The following is a 5818-nucleotide window of genomic DNA, read 5'->3' as shown; positions in this document are numbered from 1 at the left end:
AAACTGCTTGGTATTCTTAGTTTCCCAATTCTTTATGCCAAAAAGGTTGGCATGAAGTTTGCCTCATCATGATAAATGGGGAGAAAAGGGAGGGGTCCCATGCATGAAGGAATGTAAGAGATTGCCACAGCTAATGTGGAAGCAGAAAGGCCTTGTGTTGTAAAGTAATACCATGGCTTAATTCTCATATTTCATTTTTTTTTCAGGGCCATGCACATTTTTACTTCCATTTTGTATAATCAATGGTGCCTCTGGTTAAAGTCCTCCAAATTCCTATTGCACTTAGAACAAAATTGAAATTTCTTTTAGTGGCTTATAAGGACCAATGGGCTCTGGTCCCCGCCTAATCTCCATCTCATCTCTGTATGTTCCCTTCAAAATGTAGATAGAAATCTTCTCTTATTTCTAGACATTTCTCTTGGATTCTAATTTTAAGTATTTCTTCTATTTTAATATTTTGTTTTTATTCTTCAGGGACCACCCCCCCATTATCCATATGTTGGCTCTTCTCTGCATATCTTCTATATAGATCACTTTGAATCAACTTTAAATAAGTAGGTATCATTTCAACTCATACATGTACTGGGTGCCTTGGATGCTAGTGTGTCCCTCTGTTAGGGATCCAGAAAACAAAGAATCCAATGTGTTGCATTTTGCTTTTTATGGCCAGTAATCTATATATGGAGGCAACTTGCAGGAAAAAATACCTTGATAAAAAGCAAGGTTATTAATATATGACTAACTACTAAAACAGGGGTAAAGATATCAGATGATTAGGATGGAATTATGTAGTGAATCACAAAACTAAAAAGGCTGCTTCTAAAATCCAGCCTTAATAAGCTCCCACGCGGAGATCTTGTCTTCTCCATTTATTTATCAATGCTTACAATTCATCTTTATTTCAACACTGCTGACGTATTTATACTTTTTATACGCTTTTTCATTTTTGTGCTGCTTTACACGTTTCCCCCTGGCAGGTATCTGGTGCTTTTTATGTGTTCCCTCAGAATCTTATACGAACTTTTGTTATAACATTAACTACTTGGGTTGTCTAGAGCAGGGGCTCTAATGTCTGATAGACCTGGGGGTAGGATATCAGCTCCACTACTCACTAGCTTTGTTGACCTCAACCAACTTGCCTAGCCTATAGCTTAATTTACTTCATGTGTCAAAGGGGAGAAGAATAAGAATAGACTGTCCTAAATGTTAAACTCAGTAATGCATGTAAAGTGGTTTGTACAGTTTTTGGCATACACTAAAGTCCACTTATCTTTACAGGCGCCTCTCTGTCTCCTCTACTGTACCATGGTCTCCATGATGATAGGAACATAGTCCCAGTACATTGTAGAGTGTATTTGCAGCCCTAAGGACAATTATATATTGTCCTTTTTCTTGACCACGGTCATATGTCATGTTGGTTCACCATTTAGAAGACTCTTTTACAGAGAAAAGATCCCCAAAGAGCCTCTCTTGTGCTCATCTGGTAGAGTATGTTTAGGAGTGATAATTATAGATACTTGTTCTCCCTACCTGTGGTCTAGGAAACTCTACTGATGGATTTCCTCAGATTTCTTGTGTCCATGAATTTTTCTGGTCACTTTCCCTATTGAAGACATGACTGTATCTTTTCTAGGATGGCTAATCATTTTTCTTTTAAATTCACCTATAAAACCTTATTCCAGAGTACACGGTATGCTGCTAAAGTTGTTTTGCATTTAGCAACTCTGAGAAATATAAACATGCAATTATAGAACACACTCTCCTCTTTCCTGTAGTTACTCCAATGTTGGTTTTCCCATGAAGCTTATTAAGAGTTTAAAGGGAGAAAAACAACCTGGTTCTCTTTCCCTTTGACTTACTGCAGTAATTAAAATAGTTCCTTTAAAAGTAATGTATGGCTACATTTATAGAAATATAGGTATAATTATGGATACACTGGTTGTATATATGGATGAAAAGTGTGGAAGACTATATCTCAAAAAAATTAATGGTGGTAACCACTGGGTGGTGATATTATCAGTGTTTATTTTTTCTTTATACTTTTCAACATAAATCTTTTTAGGGTTGTGTTCCTTTCTGCTCTCACTTTAGCTGTGGTAATTTTCTCAGAGACTGCTAATTGTCTTCAAAGTCCCTTTCCCATTCTTCTTTAGTAATAGAATTTTTAGCTGAGGACAGGGATGCCCAGAATAAACACTACACTTCACAGTCTCTCTTGAAATGAGGTTTGAGCCATGTGTCTACCTTCTGGTTCATGAGATGTCATCTGAAATGTCATGTGCAGGGCACCTGGGTGGCTCAATTGGTTGAGCAACTGCCGTCGGCTCAGGTCATGATCCTGGAGTCCCGGGATGGAGTCCCACATCAGGCTCCCAGCTCCGTGGGGAGTCTGTTTCTCCCTCTGACCTTCTCTCCTCTCATGCTCTCTCTCACTCTCTCTGTCAAATAAATAAATAAAATCTTAAGAAATGTCATGTACCATTTGGGGAAGAGTCCTTGAATGAAATGTGTGCTTTCCCTCCACCCCCTTTCTTTCTCCTTCTTCCTGACTAAGAAGCAGAAATAAGGGCTAGAAGTTGAGCAGTCCTTTTGGATCATGAAGACAAAGGTCACACTCTTAGGGTTGCAAGCTGGAAAGCTGGAAGAAGCCAAGATCCATGACAACTTTGTAGACCTTGCCATGCCAGTTGTAAGCCTCTCCTGTCTGGATGTTTTACAGGACAGCAACATGGATATTTAAGCCAATATTCATTTCAATTTCATGGGAGAGCCAAATCAAATCTCAACTGACATGCAATTCGTGTCTCATTCTTGTTGTGCTTTGCCTCAAAGGTGAAGAATTTATACTACATGCTCTTCCCTAGATACACATGACATGATTTCTGTAAGTGAACTGTTAAGCTTTGAGTCTTATGTTGTTTTAAGATCGTTCAGTCACATAAAGCTCTAGTTCAATGGCCATGTCAGTGCACATTTCCCAGGAGACACCTATGAGTGTGGCAGAACCCATTTGTAAGAGGAAAAATTTAGAAACCACCGATGGACGTGGTGAAATAAATTGTGGTAAATTCCTGCTAGTGAATATTACACGACAGTGAAAATGCATTAACTATAGTCGCAACATTATTAATCAATCTTAGGAACATGACATTGAACCAAAAGAGTAAGTCAGAAGACAACATGTAAATTCAAAAGCAAATAAACCTAGCTTAAAGTTTAGGCCCAAATGTATGGGTAATAAAGTGTGTAGAAAAGCAAGGGTATGACAGAAGCAAAATTTAAGAGAATGGTTACTACTGAGGGGACAGTTGGGGGGTAGGATGGAAGAGGAACACGTAAGTTAAATGTCCGTCATGGAGGCCTTTTAGCTCTGGGATTGAAAGGTGTGTCTGGGTGGTTTATTATGTTATTATAATACATACAGTATCAATCATTTAGATGAGGTTTACGTAAGGACCGAAGAACCAATCATAGTCCGTGATTCATGGCGCACTAATAACATGAATCAAGATTATGATTAACCCAGTCGTGTGCTTCTGAAATTCACAAAGCGAACTTATGAAGTTGCCTATTAGGCAGGCCTGGTTTTATTTCCATAAACTAGGCAATAAGCACGGACGCATTTCTATTTGTATACCCAACTGTTTCCCTATCCAGGTTTTTAAAAATAAACTTTTAATTTTAGAATAGTTTTGGATTAAAAAAAAAAGTTGCAAAAATGGCACAGAGTTGCTGCAAACCCCCCCACCAACCACCAACCCCGTTTTCCCTACTGTTAACATTTTACACGGCTATGGTACATTTGTTCCAATTATGGAGCCGGTGGTGGTACATCATTATCGACCCTAACCAGATTGTAAGCTTCCTGAGAGCACGGCTCGTGCACTCAGCATTCCCTAGCATCGTGCCTCTAGTCGACTTCACGCGTGTGGAACTGATGAGGAAATTAAACTCACGAAATGACTAAATTGTCTGCAAAAACAATCTCCATATTTCACGATCATTTATCATTTGCTTTAAGTGGCTAAAGCTGCTTTGAGATAGAACCCCTGAGCTAAGTTGGGTTTAATGTTCTTAAAAGTCATTGTTTCTGAATTATTTACAAGTGTTCTCATTAGAATGAGCGCAGGGAGCCGAATGCTAAAGTGGGTATTATTTTTTTTCTTCCCTCCGTTTCTTTTCTAAATCAGGTCACAGAAAATGGATGCTATTTCTTTAAATAATATAACCAAGCTGATCCCTGGATTACAATTAGGTTACGTAACTTGCTTATGAGCTGCTTTTCATTAAGACTTGCAGTGGGCAATGGGGCTTTACATTTCAGAGCAAAGCTGAGAGAACAATCCTAAAAGCCAGAACACAGGCGGCGTCAGAGGCAGGGACAGTAATAACATCGGCACGGGAATGAGTTCAATGTAGGCGGCTTCTTTTCTCTTTAAATCCTTAAAACGTCCTTTGTCCTACCAAACTCCCTGGTTCCAAAGTCATCTAAAATATAGGAGCTGAGGGTCCTCACCGGGAGGGAAGATCACCCGTGCTGGTCCCCAGGAGGCTGAGCAAGGAAGAGTCCTCTAGGGAGGACATTCTCAAGTTTCTGCAGAACCGTGGCTCAGTTTCATTTCTTGCAGAACACAAATTACTAGGAAACAGTATTTTTAAAAAAATGTGGCCAAGGGAGGTAGCAAAAATCCCACTGCCCGCCTATAACTCTATCTTTGCAAATTGGCATTGCAAAGGTACAGGAAGTTCAAGTGTGGAAGGTGTCAGGAAACAAGAAGCTTGATGTCAAAGGAAGCAAGTCAGAGGAGATGCTGGATGGGGGTTCATCAGAACACACGAACATCTGCTCTCAGAAGTGGAGAGAAAGCCAACTTTCCCCATAAGGAAGTTGTTCGTTGTTGTTATGCTGGGTACTCACTGTAGGACGAGACCATTTTTTGATAGAATATAAAAACCACCTCCTCATGGAAGATGACACATGCTGGAAATGGAAGGTTTACAAGTTAGGGTCAGCAGCAAAGCCCTTTTGACAATAAGTGAGCAGGGAGAAGCTTCTGCTGGGGAGAATGAATCAGGACAGGCTCGAGGAAAGAAAAGACAGTGTAACGCCCAAATTCTACCACATGCAAAATTCTTTTTTTGAAACGGAGTCACTGCATAGTGATTAAAATAGCAATCAGGAACAATTAAATGAACTTGGAGCCCTTTATGTACTTGAAGAAACACCTGCCATTTACTATCTGGGAACAGCCAAAGGGTAATTCTTTAAGCAGTTAAGCAGTTAAAGCTTGCTTCTTTTGATAAATGTGATCCTTTACAAATTCCCAAAGTCAGGATGGTGTTTTATTATACAGCGCTATAAAATAATGAATACAGAGAAGTTTATTTCTTCTAACTTATACCTAACTTGAAAGAATTACGGTTAACTTTCAACTACTAATATTTAATATCTATAGGTAACTTTTATAAGTTTTTAAACTTGAAGATAAACCTTTAACTATCAATAATACCACCAATGTAGTTGTAAACCGCATGCTTGAATGCAAAGCAGTTAATTCATTCTAATGGTATTGCACATTAATCTTGGCTTCAACGAAAACTTGCCTAAGCCCTGTTGGTTGCTGGGGAGTCTTTGATTCTTGTGTGTGTGTCTAATTTACTAATGAACTTGGTGTCATTTAGGGCTGAAGCAAGCACATCTGAACGGGTCTGGCTGCTCCTGGGCAGCTGGGGAAGGGCACCCACAGTGTTCTGAACAGAGTTGGAAGAACACCAGAGCTGAGATGAGTCAGAGCCTCTCAAAGTGTGTGGTGAGTCA

This window comes from Mustela putorius, unplaced genomic scaffold (genome assembly GCF_011764305.1).
Source record: "Mustela putorius furo isolate JIRA1106 unplaced genomic scaffold, ASM1176430v1.1 tig00000281_pilon_pilon_pilon, whole genome shotgun sequence".
Lineage (NCBI taxonomy): Eukaryota > Metazoa > Chordata > Mammalia > Carnivora > Mustelidae > Mustela > Mustela putorius.
The sequence above is the reverse complement of the archived record's forward strand: the minus strand, read 5'-3'. Positions refer to the sequence as shown.